The sequence below is a fragment of the Petaurus breviceps genome, unplaced genomic scaffold, assembly GCF_028583685.1.
Source record: "Petaurus breviceps papuanus isolate PSGF00001 unplaced genomic scaffold, PetGlider_PUasm1.0 90696, whole genome shotgun sequence".
Taxonomy (NCBI): domain Eukaryota; kingdom Metazoa; phylum Chordata; class Mammalia; order Diprotodontia; family Petauridae; genus Petaurus; species Petaurus breviceps.
This window is the reverse complement of record NW_027187314.1, coordinates 4,989,487-5,008,424: the sequence shown is the minus strand read 5'-3', so window position 1 is coordinate 5,008,424 and position 18,938 is coordinate 4,989,487. Positions and strand designations below refer to the sequence as shown.

Genomic DNA, 18,938 nt, shown 5'->3' with positions numbered 1-18,938 from the left:
TTTGGTTTTCAAAGTTTCTTTTGATCTCATCTAGGACAGCTTTCTGTGCTTGAGACCTGTTCCCTGTTGATGTTTCAGCTGTGGCTGTGGAGTCCACATTTTCTCCCTCTGAGTTTGGTTCCTCCCTCTGAGGGCATAAGGACTCCAAAGTTGTCTGGCTTCTACCCATTTTGAGTCAGAGCCCTAGCCATGCCCTTCCTCTAGGGTTCCCAAGCCTTTACTTTTGAGGGTTTTCCCTGGGGCAATATTTACTATGTTTTTAGGGTTGGGGGGTGGGGGTTGGAGCAGGTGGGGTTCACTCTTCCATCCTGGTCCTTCGAGGTGTTGATGGGGGCTTTTTTTTTTTATTTCTGGGCTATCGAGTGGTAGTCCCAGGATTATTTGATGTCCTTGACAGGGGCCCTGCATTTGGTTAGTACCTTGCTCTTTCCAGTCCCAGCACTTTGGTGATAGGCCTGCTAGTGGCCCTTGTGTTTTGTGGGACAACTTGACCCCTGAGTTGATCAGGCCTCCTCCTGGCCTGCCTCTGCACAGTTGCTGCCTTCTGTGCCTGCCTCTGTGCTACTGTTGCCTTACAGGCCATATTCCAACCCTTTGATCCCTCAGGGTAGCTGCTGCCAGATCCTCTGCTATCACGATTGTTTTTCAACAATATTCAAATTGTTTCTTCTTGGCTGATTGTAATATTATCTCCTTGATCTGACACTCTGGAAGCTGTTTATAATATTCCTAGAAGTTTTCTTTTGGGGATCTTTTTCAGGAGGTGATGGTTAGATTTTTTAAACTTCTTTTTTGTCCTCTGGTTCTAAAACATCAGGGCCATTTTCATTGGGTATTTCTTGAAAGTTAATGCCTAGGTTATTTTTTTGATCATGGTTTTCAGGTAGTCCAATACTTTTTTTTTTATTACATCTCTTGGATCCATTTTCCAGGTCATCGATTTTTCGAATGAGATATTTTACATTGCCTTCTATTTTTTTTTCTTTTCATTTGTTTGGATCTGTTTAATTGTATCTTGTTTTCATAAAGCTACTAGGGTCCATTTGCTCCAATCTAATTCTTAAGGAATCATTCTTTTCAGTGACCTTTTGAGATTCTTTTTCCATCTGGCACCCTTGGTTTTTTTTTGTTCCTAATAAAAATAGCTAACATTTTATAGCACATACTATGTGCCAGGCACTCTTCTAAGTACTTTACAATTCTTTTCTTTTTTTTTTAATTTATTTGTTTGTTTCCTTTTAGTTTACAGGACTGAATTCCACAATTCCTTGAGTTTCACATTTTGTCCCCCTCTCTCCCCTCTCCACCATGGCTGCATATAGTCAAGTATAGGATCTGTAAATAATTTCACATTATACATTAGTCAAGTTATAAAGAAGAATTGTATCAGCTGGAATGAAAAATGGTAAAGAGAACAGAAAACCAAATAAGAGAAGGAAAAAGATCTGGTATTTTGCTTCCAACTGGATATAAACTCAGTTCTTTCTAGTTCTTTCTCTGTATGAACATATTTCTCTCCATCATGAATCTTTTGGGATTGACTTATATCACTGCATTGCTGAGAAGAGTACAGTATATCAAAGTTGGTCATCACATATACATCACATATACACACATATACTGTAATTGTGTACAAATTTCTCCTGGTTCTACTCTTCTCATTCAGCATCAGTTTGTATAAACCTCTGCAGGTAAATATGAAGACCGTCTGCTCCTCCTTTCTTATAGCACAATAGTATTCATTGACATGCATATACCGCAACATGTTCAGCCATTCCCAATTGATGGGCACCCTGTTAACTTCTAATTCTTTGCTACCACAAAAAGAGCTGCTATAAACATTTTTGTACATATGGGTCTTTCTCCCATTTCTATGATCTCTTTGGAATATAACCCTAGGAGTGGTATTGCTGGATCAAAGGGTATGAATGTATTTACAGCCCTTTGGGCATAATTCCAGATTGCTCTCCAGAAAGTCTGGATCAGTTCACAACTTCACCAGCAATGCATTAGTGTTCCAATTTGCCCACATCCTCTCCAGAATTTGTCATTTTCCTGTTCTGTCATCTTAGACAATCTGACTGGTGAGATGTGGTACCTCAGAGTTGTTTTGATTTGCATTTCTCTAATAAATAGTAAATTGGAGCATTTCTTCATGTGCTTATAGATATATTTAATTTCTTTCTCTGAAAACTGCCTGTTCATATCCTTTGACCATTTATCAATTGGGGAATGACTTGTATTCTTATAAATTTGACTCAGTTCTCTGTATATTTTAGAAATTAATCCTTTATCAGTGACATAGGGTGTAAAGATTCTTTCCCAATTTCCCACCTCCCTCTTAACCTTGGTTACATTGGCTTTGTTTGTACAGAAGCTTTTCAATTTCATGTAGTGAAAATTATCCATTTTACATTTTATAATGTTCTCTAATTCTTGTTCAGTCATAAAGTCTTTCCCTCTCCACAAGTCTTTAGGAGACTCCTTACAGTATCAACCTTTATACCTAGATCAGGAACCATTTAGACTTGATTTTCGTCTATGGTGTTAGATAATGGTCTATGCCCGGTTTCTGCCATACTGTATTCCAGTTTTCCCAGCAGGTTTTGTCAAATAGTGAGTTCTTATCCCCAAAACCAGGGTCTGGAGGTTTATCAAAAAATAGATTACTATAGTCATTCACTTCTGAATCTCGTGTGCCTAATGTATTCCATTGATCCACTCCTCTATTCCTCAGCCAGTACCAAGTAGTTTTAATGACTGCTGCTTTATAATACAAATTGAAATCTGGTATTTATTTTCATTAATTCCCTTGATATTCTGGACCATTTATTCTTCCAAATGAATTTTGTTACTATTTTTACTGGCTCTATTAAAGTAGGTTTTTTTGGTAAATTAATTGCTATGGCACTAAATATATCATTAAATTAGGTAAAATTGCCATTTTTATTATATTAGCTCGAGCCAGCCATGAGCAATCATATTTTTCCAATTAGTTAGATATGACTTATTTGTGTGAAAAGTGTTTTGTAGTTGTAGTCATATAGGTCTTAGGTTTGTTTTGGTAGGTAGGTTCCGAAAGATTTTATAATGTCTACAATACCTTTAAATGGGATGTCTCTTTCTATCTCTCGCTGTTGAATTTCATTGGAAATATATAGGAATGCCGAGGATTAATGTGGGTTTATTTTATATACTGCAACTTTGCCAAGTTTATTTATTGTCTCGAGTATTTTTTACTTGATTCTCTAGGATTCTCTAAGTATATCATCATGTCATCTGCAAAGAGTGATAGCATGGTCTCTTCTTTGCTTAATTTGATTCCTTTGATTTCTTTTTCTTCTCAAATTGCTACAGCTAACATTTCTAGTACTATATTGAATAAGAGTGGTGATAGTAGACACCCTTCTTTCAAAACTGATCTTATGGGAAATGCATCTAGCTTCTTCCCATTACATATAATACTTGCTGATGGCTTTAAGTAGATGCTCCCTGTTATTTTAAGGAAAGCTCCATTTATTCCTATACTTTCTAATGTTTTTAACAGGGATGGATGTTTTATTTTGTCAAAAGCCTTTTCTGCATCTATTGTGATGATCATGAGGTTTCTGCTAGTTTTATTGTTGATATGATTAATTATACTAATGGTTTTCCTAATATTCAAACATCCTTGCATTCCTGGAATAAATCCCACCTGATTAAAATGTATTATGCTTGAGATAAGTTTCTGTAGTCTTTTTGCTAGTATTTTATTTATAATTTTTGCATCTATATTCATGAGGGAGATTGGTCTATAATTTTGTTTATCTGTTTTATCTCTTCCTCATTTAGGTATCAGTTCCATATTTGAGTCATAAAAAGAATTTTCTAGGACTCCTTCTTCACTAATTTTTCAAAATATTTTGTAGAGTATTGGAATCAATTGTTCTTTAAATATTTGACAGAATTCACTAGTGATTCCATCTGGCCCTGGAGATATTTCCTAGGGACCTGACTGATGGCTTGTTCAATTTCTTATTTCTGAGATGGGATTATGTAAGTAATTTACTTCCTCTTCAATTAATCTGGGCAACTTGTATGTTTGTAAATATTCATACATTTTCCCTAAGATTGTCAAATTTATGTGCATACAACTGGGAAAATAATTCCTAATTATTGTTTTGATTTCCTCTTCATTGGAGTTATTCACCCTTTTCATTTTTGATACTTCGAATTTGTTTTTTTTTTTTCCTTCTTTTTTATCATATTGATGAAGGGTCTTTCAAATTTGTTGTTTTGTCATAAAACCACCCCTTGATGTTATTTATTAGTTTAATAGTTTTTTAAATTTCAATTTTATTAATGTCTCCTTTTGGTTTTCAATAATTTAAATTAATATTTAATTGGGGATTTTGAATTTGTTCTTTTTCTAGGTTTTTTAATTGCATGCACAATTTGTTGAGCTCCCTTTTCTCTAATTTAATCATGTATGCACTCAGGGATATAAAACTTCCCCTAAGAACTGCCTCTAATGTATCCCGCAAATTTTGGTATGTTATCTCATTAATATCATTCTCTGGAATGAAATTACTGATTTTTTATATAATTTCTTGTTTTACTGATTCATTCTTTAGGATTAAATTATATAATTCCCATTAAATTATTTTGTCTGTCTTTCCCTGGGCCTTTATTGTATATAACTTTTATTGCATCATGATCTGAGAAGGATGGATTTAATATTTCTGCCTTACTGCATAGAATTGTGAGGTTTTTATGCCCTACAACGTGGTCAATTTTTGAGTATGTGCCATGAACCACTGAGAAGAAAGTATATTCCTTTTCTAGGCTTTTTAAGGCATTCTTCTCCTCTTTGCCTTTTTCAGCCTCTTTTCCACTTTAGTTAGCCAATTTTGAGGGTGTTATTTTCTTCAGGTAGGTTGTTGTCTCTCTTTTCATTATTTTCTTGCATCTTCCTCATTCGTCTTCCCAATTTTTTCTCCACTTCTCTTATATGGTTTCCAAATCCTTCTTAAGATCCTCTATGGCCTTTAATCATTTCATATTTTTCTTGGAAACTTTTGGTGCATGGTTTCTGACTATTTTCTCCCACCTTTTTCATGCTTTGATCTTTTGCCCCCCAAAAGCAATCCAATGTAGTATTGCTATGCTTGCTTTGCTTCCTTTCTTTTTGCTCATGTGGACCCTCAGTTACTTGACTTTTGAGCATTTTTGTTACAGTGGAATTGTGCTTCCAGAGAGGGGAGCTTTGTCCTAAATTGCAGGGGTTTTCACGGCTTCCAGAGCTATTAGTTAGCTGCCCTCCCTGAAGCCTCCATGTGCTCTGGCACCTGGTCACCCATGCCAGCACCTCCACCTTAGACAGCAATCCAGATGCAAGCAAGTTAATGCAAGAGCAATTACCTCTCAGAATGGTTGCTTTGTTCCCCTACAATCTGTTGGTCAGGAGCTCTAAAGCAGGCACACTGCGGCAGCCACCACACCTCAGCCATTTCTCCCTCTGGAGGCAAAAGCCAGACCGCACTCCTGTATCAGAAATGCAATATTCACAATGCCTACGGCAATTATAAAAATGCTGATGTTGTTATTAATCATACAATATACCAGACTCTCTATATGGGGGATTTAGCTAGAATAATTATTAAAATACCAAATGACTGAGTCCCAAAACCAGAAAGTCAAAGCCATCAGAGTTGTTATGAAATTGGCACAGGTAGATAAAGTAGAAAGCACCCACATTCCCAAGCCTTTGAAGCAGAACAGGCTACCTCAGGCAAAGGACTTCCTCTGCCCCCTCACAGAAAACACTCAGCCTCCAGGAAGCATGTTCCTAGCTGCTCCAGCCCCTGGCAGTCCTCAGCAGGAATCCTTAGCAGAAATTCTGGATGGCTCAAAAAGGTTTTTGTGCCTCCACGTCCACCTTGGCACTATCTCTACCACTGCCGCTGCCTCTGGTGCTGCTGCTGCCGCTGTCACCGCCACTGCCAGTCACTGCAGCAACACTACCTTGTCTTCCACTTCCTCTTGCCCCACCCTTTCCTGTTACATCAGCAAATCCAATGGGACATGGAAGATCTTTAACTTCCATAACCCTTACATTTGTCCCCAAAATCTTTCATGTCCCTTACTTGGCAAAAATACATTAGGAATAACTAGCTTCAACAAAATTTCACAACAATATAACAAGGATAGCACACAATAAACACAGAAAGCCATATTTTAGGGTGGGGCTTCAGCACAAGCTTCCCATCATTCCCCCCACCTTGAACAAATGGGGCCGCAAAGTCTTGTGGTAAGGGGTGAAGGTCTCTTCTTCCATGGCTACTTGCTGCTGAAATTGGATGTAGAGCTGTCCCTGTGCCACGGGTTCCCATTTGAGGGGTCAGTTCTTAATATGCTTGATTCCAGGTCCAAGGGTGACACATAACAGTTGCAGACAGGGGGTGACATGCAGCTTAAGGTATCTGGCATCTACAGGTGGAGGGTACAAAGCCTGCATAAACAAATCTAGCAAACAAGGTGAACAGAGAAAAAGTCAAGAAGCAAAGAGACAATAAACAGATTATTGTAGCCTCACTCATGGTAAAATAAATGAGGTAAGGGTACAACTATGTAATTGTCTTCTCCAGAATAAACAATAGTTACAGTGTTATCCCTCCCATGTGCTATAATGTCTGCAGCCATGGGAACATCATCTGGCTTTTGTTTTACCCATACTTTAGCTGCTGATTTTATTCTATCAGTAGTATCAAATCCTTCAGTTCCTCTGACAGTTATTTTGGAAAGAGGGTCAGTTTTTACAAGTGGCATTGTTTTAAAGGAATGATAATCACTTGAACTATCCTATCATTATTATGACTCTGTATGGGCCCTACACATAAATTATGGAATGTTACAACAATTTCTCCTTGATAATTATAAATCTATTACTCCAGACAATACATGTATTTTTAAGCTACTAATCCTGATTTGGGTAAAATCTGTCCAAAGTGATTTTGAGGGAATCTTATACATATCCCAGTGGAGATTTTTTTTACTTCTTTTCTGGCCAACCAAAAGTCCTCTAAACAATGTAAATCATACCCTACCAAACCAGTTGTTCCTGGGTACGGTGCAGGGACATGTGGCTCAAGGTCCAATACTCAATATTAGGGATCTTATGTGTTTGTGTTATCTAATTTTTAGATTTGGGTTCATCATTCCAGCTAGAGGTGTACTTCCTCCCAATGTTCTATTATTCAAATTACGTAAAGCCATGAACAAATTATACTTCCAATGTTGATACGAAGTATTGAAACTTAACTTCCTCAACTGTTCTTTCAGTAATCCATTCATTCTTTCAATTAACCCAGATGCTTCTGGATAACATGGAATATGATATATACATTCTATATTATTTAGTGTACAATACTTCACTTCATTGCGTTTGAAATGTGACCCATTGTCACTTTGAATCTGCATTGGGTTCCAGAATATAGACTTATGAAATCTAGAGTTTTACAAGTGTTTTTCTGAGTTGCATTCTTATAAGGACAAGCCACTGATACACCTGAATAGGTGTCAACACAAGTACATATGAATATGCATCCTTTATATAGTGGCAGTGGACCAATATAATCTGTTTGCGAGATTTGGGATGGGGCTTTTCCTCTTGCTATCTCTCCTGTTACTACCCGAGGAACAGGTCACTCTTTTTCAAATTGAAATATATGATATTCTTCTGTTATCTCTTTTAACGTTGAATGACAGATACTAATACCTCTATCTTGTTCCCACTGGTATGTGGCCTAGACCTCCAAATGGCCTGCTGTTTGGTGGACCCATTTGGCTAATACTGGATCATCAGTTTTTGTCAAAGTATGGACAATATGTTCAGTAGCAATCTTTGCCAGTTGATCAGCATGAGCATTCTGTTCTGGCATGAGAGTTCTGGCGTGGTGAGGGCCACATGAGCATCTACATGAAAAACTGACAAATCAGTAACCAAAGATATGTTCCAGATATATTCCCATAATTCTTTGCCCTAGACTTGTTTGCCATGAATTTCCCAATTTTCATTTTTCTACATGGGCGTCCATGTAGCGAACCCATTAGCTACTGCCCATGAATCAGTGAATATATCACACTGTCCTTGTTCTATTTTGATGGCTTGATATACTGCCATAAGTTCAGCATATTGGCTAGTTCCACCTATCCCAGTACTTTCCAAAGTCTTTCTAGTACATGGGTTATAGACTACTGCTTTCCAATGTCTTTTTGGCCCAAATATTACACTGTCCCATCAGTAAACCATGCATGTCTCTTTTGTTCCTCAGTTAATACATCATATCCCTCACTCCATTTTACAGAGGATTGTACCCACTGTTGCTTTGACTCAGTGGTTGTTATTCCTCTCAATTTCTATGTTTGCTACAGATTAATGTACAGCAGAGTCTCCTCTTTTGCCTTTTTTCACTCTATTTTGAATATACCACTTCCATTTGATTATACTAGCCTCTTGGGCACGTCCAATTCTGTGAGAAGATGGGGTACTCATTACCCAGATCATAATCGGGATTTCAGGTCTTGATATCACTTCATGGCCCAGATTCAGTTGTTCAGTCTCCAACAAAACCCAATATGCAGCTAACAATTGCTTTTCAATAGTTGTATCCTGGACTCCAGATGAAAGGAGTTTCCTACCCTAAAATACCAAGGGGACATTTCGGATTTGTTGTTTTTGCCATAAGCTCCAGTTTGCATAATCATCTTGTAAAGTCACTTGCAATTCCACTGGATCATTTTGCATGGGCCACAAATCTAGGGCCAATTGTATGGCAGCCTTGGCTTCTTCAAAAGCTTTACTCTGCTCAAGTCCCCAATCGAATTCATATTTCTTCCGTGTGATTCTATATAAAGGTTTTAAAATCTGTCTCAAATGTGGAATGTGGTGCCTCCAGTATCCAAACAATCCTTTGAACTTTTTGCCTCCTTCTTATTAGTAGGGGTGGAAAATCCCAAATCTTTTGTTGAACTTGAGGAAGAATCTCCTATAGCCCCTTGTTCCATTGTATACCCAAAAATTTCACATTTTGAGCTGGTCCTTAAACCTTTTCAGGGTTAATTTCCCACACTTTACTTTTCGTATGCTCAATTAGAATGGTCAAAATCCTTTCCACTTCTTTTGCAACTTTTCCCTGTATCATGATATCACCGATGTAGTAGGTAAGCTGTACACCAGGTAGCTTTAATTCATCCAACTGTTCAGCCACAATCCTGTGACAAATAATGGGGCTATGTATGTCCTCTTATGGCAAGCGGGTGAAAGTATATTGTCTACCCTGCCAAGTGAAAGCGAATTGGTCCCATTGTTTAGGGTCTATTGGGATGGTGAAGAAGTCATTTGCCAAGTCAATAACTGCATACCAAGTCCCATTATATGTCTGGATCCTTTCTATTAAGGTGATGGTATCTGAAACAGCAGCATACAAAGAAGGAGTCACCTTATTCAACTGTCTATAATCCACAGTCATTCTCCATGTCCCATCTGATTTTCTTACTGGCCAGACAGTATTATTTCATCTTGTGGTTGTAGGGAGTAACACTCCTGTTTCAACATATTCCTTTATAGAAGTGGTAATTTTATCTTGCCCACCTGGCACACAATACTGTTTTAAAGTAATTACTTCAGACGGTTCAGGTAAAGTGATTGGGTCCATTTTTATTTTTCTCACTAAAACTGTATCAATTCCTATCTTCCTCACAGCAAATTGGTATCTCCCTTCAGGTAAATCTATTCCAATGAAGTATTCAGGAATGGGTACAACAACCACAGTATATTCTTTCTTAGGTGACTGCCCAATTTTCATTGTTATTTTAACTTGTCTGGCTGATATTTCAGCCCCTCCTAGACCTGTGATGGTAATAGGAGTTTCATGTTTAAACTTATCAGGGTTTCCATAGATAAGTGTGGCCTCAGCCCCAGTATCCAGCAGTGCCCTAATCACAGTAGTTGATCCATTCTTCCAATATATTGTTAAACCAATATTGGATCTGCAATCTTATCTGCATATTTCTTTTATGTGGGCTGGGGCTTGGCCCATCTCCTATTCCCCCTGAAGGTGAGGCAAACTTGGATACAAAGATTCACATTCAGAAATACCTGCAAGCATGGTTCCTACTTCCCTGTTCATTCAAATGCTAAGTACCATTTCTTGGTAGATCTTATGCAGCTCTTCAGTTGGAATACCATCTATTCTTCTAAAGTCAACCCCTGCTCTTAATAGAGCAGTAAACAGTCCCCTTCTTGTTGGTCTATTTTGTCTCTGAATACTCTGGCTGTTTACTCTTCTCTCTCAAGGCAATTTGTCTTTTTCCCAAACCCCTAAATTGCTTATTAGTGAAATCTTATCCAGCAACTCTGAAAGAGGTTGCCCTGTTTCTCCAATTAATATAGTCAGAATTAGGTGCTTATATGCAAGAGGAGCCTTCTTCACTATAATATTTCTATGAGTAACTCCTAGGGGCTATCACAATATGCATTTACATCTCCAGTCATCATAGCAGTTTTCATTACCTCCTCCTTTAGCTTTCTCATACAGTCTCTAAGTGAGTACCATTGTCTGTCTCCCCTAGGCCACATAGATACAGTAGAATATTTCTTTTTGCATCCCTCTGCAGCTAAAGCTAGCAGATTAGTTTTGTTGTTACCTCCTTCCATATGGTGATCCCTAAAAGCTTGGTGTACAAAAGGATTCTGACTGATACTTCAGAATTTTAAGCAGTCCTCACTGTCCAGTGTTATTCCTCTGGTGCCTTCATTAGTGATTCTTACCATCCAAGACACTAAAGACTCCCCATTCTTTGGGTGAATCTATTCAATATATCAGTGATCTGCTGTTGAGTGAAATCCTCAATTATCTCCCTGGACTCTGTTTTGCCCCAGTGGTTCTCCTGTCTTCTTCTTTGTATGGGGAGAACTTCTACTTTAGAATACTCCTCATCTAACCTTGCTCCAGTCTCCTCACACACATTCTCCTGGAAGTTGTCAGGGCAACTCTGCCCAGCCTGTACAAAACCTGCATGCACATTCCTTGTGCTAGTTCTCTTGCTTCCTTTTAGCTACATAAACAGTAGCTTGCTCCTGGACCCCATGAGTCCCTCTAGTTTGCTCTTCTGAATGCTGTGACATAGAAGAATCCTCAGGCAAACCAGCTGACTCCCTTGCCATCCAAGCTCTTTCCTCAAGCAACTTGTCCCTACTTTTACACATAAAGTGATAACTTGTTAGCAGCACCCAGCCTCTCCTGCACACTCCTGCCAGTTCTTTGCCTGGTTCTATGGGTATTCCTTGCAAACATCTTTCCAAATCTCCAGGTTTTCCCTCTTTTAGCTTCCCAGTTTTCACAGGGCCCTGTGCTTTTGGCCCATTCTCTGGCTAGAGAGGAATAAGGCAAATCCTCCCATCCTGGAATAGGCATTTCAACCTGTAAAGCCACACTGCTTCCAAATAGAGGCCTGACATTTTGTGATCCCATCCTGGTCACCAAATGTATCAGCAATGCAATATTCACAATGTCTATGCAAATTACAAATATGCTGATGTAATTATCCATCACAAAATATATCAGGCTTGTTATATGGGGGAATAAACTAGAAAATTTATTAAAATATCAAAAGATTGAGTCCCAAAACCAGAAAGTCAAAGCCATCAGAGTAGTTATGAATTTGGCACAGGGAGACAAAGTAGAAAGCACCGACATTCTCAAGCCTTTAAAACAGAACAGGCTACCTCAGGCACAGGTCCTCCTCTCCCCACTCACATCAACCACCCAGCGTCCAGGAAGCGTGCTCCCAGCAGCTCCAGCCCCTGGCAGTCCTCAGCAGGAGTCCTTAGCAGAAATTCTGGCTGACTAAAAAAGGGGTTCGCACTGCCACTGCCTCTGCTGCTGCTGCCCCCATCGCCTCCACTGCTAGCCACCACAGGAACTCTAGCTTGGCTTCCACTTCCTCTTGCTCCACCCTTTCCTGCTATGTCAGCAAGTCCAATGGGGCATGGAAGATCTTTAAATCCCATAACCCTTACAACTATGTTTGGCCTCGGTGGTTCTCCTGTCTTCTTCTTCATATGGGGAAAGCTTCTACATTAGAAGACTCATCATCTAACCTTGCTCCATTCTCCTCAAATACACTCTCCTGGAAGCTGTCAGGGTAATTCTGCCCAGCCTGTACAAAAGCTGCATGCACATTCCTTTTGCTAGTTTTTTTTGCTTCCTTTAAGCTAATTGAACAGTAGTTTGTTCCTGGACCACATGAGTCCCTCTAGTTTGTTCTTCTGCCTGCTGTGACACAGAAGAATCCTTACGCAAACCAGCTGACTCCCAAGCCATCTGAGCTCTTTCCTCCAGCAGCTTATCCCTACTTTTACACATAAGGCGATAACTTGTTAGGAGGACCTAGCCTCTCCTGCACACTTCTTCCAGTTCTTTACCTGGTTCTATGGCTATTCCTTGCAAACATCTTTCCAAATCTCCAGGTTCTTCCTCTTTTAGCCTTGGTTCCCAGTTTTCACAGGCTCCTGTGCTTTTGTCCCATTCTCTGGCTAGAGAGGACTAAGGTAAATCCTCTCATCCTGGCATAGCCATTTCTCCCTCTAAAGCCCCCCTGCTTCCAAATAGAGGCCTGACATTTTGTGATCTCATCCTCGTCGCCAAATGTATCAGCAATGCAATATTCACAATGCCTATGGAAATCATAAATATGCTGATGTGGTTATTAATAACAAAATATACCAGGCTCTCTCTATGGGGGATAAAGCTAGAACATTTATTAAAATATCAAATGACTGAGTCCTAAAACCAGAAAGTCAAAGCCATCAGAGTAGTTATGAAATTGGCACAGGTAGATAAAGTAGAAATCACCCACATTCTCAAGCCTTTAAAACAGAATAGGCTACCTGAGGCAAAGGTCTTCCTCTCCCCACTCACAGCAACTACTCAGAGTCCCGGAAGCATTCTCTGGCCCCTGGCAGTCTTCAGCAGGAGTCCTTAGCAGAAATTCTGGCTGGCTCAAAAAGGGGTTTGTGCCTCCACCTCTACTTCTGCACTACCCCTACCATTACCGCTGTCGCTGCCACTGCCAGTCACTGCAGAAACTCTAGCTTAGCTTCCGTGTCTTCTTGCCCCACCCCTTCCTGCTACATCAGCAAGTCCAATGGGGCATGGAAGATCTTTAAATCCCATAACCTGTGATATTAATGGCAATTAATGATTCTCCTGCATTGTCTTGGTTTTCAAATTGATTGTGTTGATGTGAAAAGAAAGTCCTGAACTGGGAGGAGCTGGTGACGTAGATTTGGAGAGAAAAGAGAGAGGCAGAAAAACTTTTTGGAAGCAGCACCTCATGGAGGCAGAGAGAGAGAGACTGAGAAGGATTGCTGGGGGACACTTTGAATTGCCCTGAACTTTTGTGACCTGCCCCCAGAGCTGCCAAGGACTGAGGAGACATGGCTGTTTTGCTGGTACTTTGTCTGTCTGTTTTGATGTTGTTTTGTCAGATTTGTCCACTGGTGAAAGACAGTCCTGTGGTTGAAGAAGTCCTGGAACCTGGCTTTTGGTTAAGAAGACCTGAGACTGTCCTGCAGGCGGAGAGTGAATACTGTCCACTGGTGAAGGACAGTGCTGTTGTTGCAGGGGTCTGGAGACTGTCCTGCAGACAGAATGAATACTGTCCACTGGTAAAGGACAGTGCTGTTGTTGCAGGAACCTTTCTGTTGGTTCAGAAGCCCTGAAGAAGGATTTTCTTGTTGTATGTTTACAGAAATCCTGGGAGAGGGTTTTGCTAATGTTTCCAGGGGTTCTAGGACTGTTCTACAGACAGAGGATGAATTAATGAAGGGACTGGCAATGTATCTTATGGCCTTGCTAAGCCTTGTCTCCCCAGGAACTAAGATTGCTGAGAACTTGCCTAATGTCAAGATGAAGAAAAGACCTCCATTTGGGTATTAAGTGCTGTGCTTAAACTTGATGTAACTCTGGGGTAGATTCAATTGTGATCCAGGGGTGGGGAACTTTTGACCTTTTTGTGTTCTATGGTTGAACAAGTGAATGTACTTTACTTATGTTTGGAAACTAATCTCCATTTAAGAAGAGGGGCTTTGTGGTGGACTAAATGAAGGTACAGCCTAGGGCTGGAGTAATATTTAGAACAGGGACTTTGTAATTGATTGAATGATTGGAAGATCCTGGGGTGGGGTAGTACTTGGAGATTATTTAATCACACTCAGTAAATGCTGTAATTTGAATGATGTCATGTTTTGACCTTCTCTGTTCTTGGTTTGTCACTGAATAAAATGGAGAGCACCTATGCTGGTATTCTAAACCTTGGGAAGTTGCCTTTCCTTGGTGTTACAGTACACCCTCACAACTTCCAGATCTCCTGTTTCCTAATTCCCCTGACCTCTCACTTTCTTCTTGGCATTTATGGGTTGATAATTCTGGAAACTGCCACAACTGTCAGTGATCTACTCTCCTTAAGTCCTTCCAGTCATGACTGGACAAGTTGCCCTGGGGCTAAAACTAGGGCTCATGCAGGGCTGGGGTCTGCTTCCAGCATGCTACAATGGACCATTCCTGAAGGATTTCTGGACTGTCCTCAGTGAGGGGTTTGTTGCTCTCTTTCCTTTGTGGGTACTGTAGCCCTAAAGTTTGTTTAGAGTCATTTTTATAGGTATTTGAGGAGGTTATGGGAGGAGTGCTGAGAGTTTTCTTGCTTCTATGCTTCCATTTTGGCAACTCCCCCTATTTTCACATCTTTGATCTCTCCATGTCATTGGCACTGTAGAAAATAGATAATGATTCCCTGGTTGAAAGGGATGCCTCCTCCTTAAATTTGTCATTAAACTATGTATGATTCTATCCTTTGTAGTTATTTCATCCTTCTTTGTTTCTTAGAAATATATTTCTGTCTTTTTGTTTTCAATTAGATTGTAAATTCTTTGAGTACAAGTGTTAGGTCTCCTACTACATCTTTCTCTTCCCAGGGTCTAACACAATATTTAATATGCAGTTGCAACTTGATAAATTTTCCATGAATGAAAAAGGAAGAAAAGCCTTTCTCCTGACCAGTGACAACATAACATGTAATAAAAGATTGCTGGTCTTGAAGTCAGAACACTTGGACTCACTTCCTATTTCTGTTAAGTACTTACTATGAGCCATTAAATAAAACATTTAATCTATCTGGGCCTCAGTTTTCTCATCTCTAAAATGAGAATATCAGAAATGATGATCTCAAAATGCCTACCAGCTCTAACATGTGGTGATCACTCTATGAGTTAGTACAACTTCAAAGCCCCAAGATGGCAAAGAGATAAGGTCTCAGCTCCAATGTGAATAATGATATGTCTTCAGTAAACACATTTCCAAAATGTATAAGAATTAAACATGTTTTAAAATTTCTTTAAAAAGCATATAATTTAATATTAAGAGGAATGTAATCTATAGCAGATTCAGTCTCTGCATTCAAGAAGAACCTTTCTCTCCCTAAATTATCATTATGGTGCTTTGAGGTTTGCAAACACTTTGAAGCTACCATCTAATTTGAGATCATATCAGTGAAATAAATACTGTGATCAACCCCATTTAGCAGATGAGAATATAAAATAAGACATTAAAATGAGATTTGCATGAAAAAAAGACTGAATTGAAAAGAGTCAGGTGTTTAATATATGCAAAGAACTTTGCTAAATTCTGGGAATATTAATAATAAAATGAAACAGTCTCTGTTCTCAAGAAGCTCACATTCTATGATGAAATGTATAGGAATTTTTATCTGTAAATCAGTTATACAACGCATACAATCTTTAGAGTATATTGACAAAAGAGAAGAAATTAATCTCCTTTATTGTCATTTCTATTGACTAAGCAATTTGGTATTATTAAGAATCTCTGTAGCAAGGACTTTTTTTGTTTTTTTTTTTTTCTGGAGCATTGGTTGTTAGCTGAATGAGGTGGGCTGGAAGTAGGGTTTGAGGACGGGATGAGTGTTTTCAGGATTTGACATTTGTCTGACCATGATTGATTGGCATTTGTTTTGGTGCCACCTGAGATCAAAGCCCTGCTCCACAAGGTCCCTGCTTCTCTGGTTGATAGATGCACAGAGAGTAGGGTTAAAGCAAATTGGGTGGTATAAAGTGTCCTGATCTTTGCAGAGTTCTTGGTTTTGTGTCAGCTAAGATTTAAAATCAGTTTCCTTATTATTCCATGTCCAGTAGTCTTTTTTTTTCTGGGCTGCCTTCAATAGAAATATCCCATTTTTGAATGCTTTGAGATTTTTCCTCCTGTTATTAGCTTGCCTATGATGCCACCTGTCTACTCCTACCTACTGTCAAAACCTCTAGATGAGGGCAGCCTAATGAGGTCTGTACCTTAACTGAATCTTAGTGAGGTCTAACATAAAAGAGTGTTGAAACTCCCAGCCCAATTTTCCAAAGAGATTGCCAAAAAGCTGCAGCACTTATATTACCATAGAAGGATCATTTCATCAAAGATAGCACTGTGAGGGATAATAGCAGTCACCTGATCATATCCCCTCATTTCATTTTTTTTTATCAAATGCTTTATTAACTTCTAGTTTACATCTTTAATTTCAGTAAGATTTGAGTTACAAATTTTTCTTCCCAGTTTTCCTCTACACAGCACCCCAAAATAGTGATCCCACTGCATAACCCCTCCACCAGTCTGCTCTCTCCCATATGTTCTCACATACCCCCTTTGACTTTAGAGTAGGGCACAGTGGATCTCTGTGCCATAGTGCCTGTATACCTTATTTCCCATGTACATGTAAAATACTATTAATAATAGTATATATGTATATACATACACACACATATATTAACATTTGATTTTAAAACTTTGAATTCAAGATTCATTCACTTCCTTCTTTGTCACTCAACCTTACTGGGAAGATTAGCAATTCAAGCAGGTTTAAGCAAGAGCGATTACCCCTCAGACTGCTCACTTGATCCCCCTAATCAGTAGAACAGGAGCTGAAGCAGCCATGTGGCTGTGGCTGCACAGGCACTGTGCCTCAGCTACTTCTGTCCCCAGGGGCAAAGGCTGAGGCACTCCCAACTACTGGATCCCAAAATTCACACTTCACTTACCTCTCACTTTGTCTTTAGCATCTATGGGTTGACAATTCTGGAAACCACCACAGCTGCTGGTGATCTGTAGTCCCTCCAGCCAGTTCCTGGTCAGGCCCGACCTGAGGTAAAATCCTCCAGCTTGCTTGGGGCTTGGCTTCACTCCGTGAGCACTGTGATGGCCACTTCCTGCCAGTGTCCTGGACTGTCCTCAGTGGGAGATTAGATTTTCCGTGTCATTTTGTGGGTTCTGTAGCTCCAAAGTTCCCTCAGAGTTGCCTTTTACATGAATTGGGGGAGGTGGAAGCCAGAGCCCAGGGAAAGTCCTGTTTAAACAACCCATCCCCTCATTTTGTAGGTGAGGAAGCTCAAGCCGAGAGAAAGGAACTGATTGACCAAAGAACATATAGTGATTTAGCGGAAAATGTACACTTAGTCTCTATTTTTTTTTTTCCAATGCTTAGTCAAATGCTGATGTCAACTATACCATGGCTGTTCTTGACTTAAATTTTTCCAATATCAGAAGGTAGCAGTGAACAATAGATAACCTATCTTGATTAAGGATGCTCAGAGTTATCAAGTGGTGCTGTTTTCTAAAGTCAAATATATACAGAGTGAATGGGATATTCAGGGACATTCATTACAAAGACCTTGAAGGCAGTTGAAGCAGGTACTGTGGAGAACATAGAGTTTGGTCAGGTTTCAAAGACACTAAGGTCATTCACTGCATTCTAGGTTATTACCAGTCATGCTGACATTTATCTCACAACTGTATCCTGATAATTCCCACCCATATCCTCTAATAGTAAAATACTAATCTTTAGAAACTTGCCTGAACATGGCTTTGGAGCTATTTCAGTTACAAGCATAGATTAAAAAATATTAATTTATAATTTAATGGTTTATAGGTAGGCAAATGGGAAAGGGTCAACCTTATTCTCATTGAATTTGGCTCGGGGAGGGAATGACATACACACTAAATTGGTTATCTCACCCTACAAGAGAGCAAGGGGGAAGGGGATGAGAGGGGGCATGATGGAAGGGAGGGCAACCTGGGGGGGAGGGAAGTTGGAAGCACCCACTTTTGAAAAGGGATGGGATCAAAATAGAGTATAGAACATGTGGGAGGTGGCATGGGAGGGAGGGAAATATAGTCAGTCTTTTATAATATATCTACTATCATAATGTATTCCATAAGCTACACATGTAGAACCTTTACTGAATTTCTTACCTTCCCAGTAAGGGTGGGTGACAAGGGAGGAAGGGAATGAATCTGTAATTCAAAGTCTAAAAATCAAAAGTGTTATTTATATATATATACACACACACACACACACACACACACACACACACACACACACACACATATATATATATATATACACACACACACATATATATATACACACTATTTTTAATACTATTTTACTTGTAATTAGGAAATGTTATACAGGCACTGGGCATAGAGATTCACATGCCCTACTGGAAAAGTCGAAGACGGTATGGGAGAAGATATGGGAGAGAGCACATTGGCAGAGGGGATATCCTGTGGCACTGCTATTTTGGGCATTGGGTATGGGAAAAACGTCGAGAAAATTTGTAACTCAAAATCTGGTGGCAATGAATGATGTAAATCAGAAGTTAAAAAAATATTTAAAAATGAAAAAAATAGTGAATCATGATTGTCATGAATGTTTCCTTCTAAGCTTTAAAAATGTTGACTAGGCCAATGCTAGGGAAGGACTCCTGCAGTCTGAATTTCTAATCTCTCTCTCTCTCTCTCTCTCTCTCTCTCTCTCTCTCTCTCTCTCTCTCTCTC

At 39.4% G+C, this 18,938-nt stretch overlaps 1 pseudogene; it reads right to left on the bottom strand.

The window, feature by feature from the left end:
* Window positions 1–5,887: 5,887 nt before the first annotated feature.
* The window catches only part of LOC138144334 (protein RCC2 pseudogene), a 66,766-nt pseudogene continuing 53,715 nt past the window's right edge, over window positions 5,888–18,938 (bottom strand).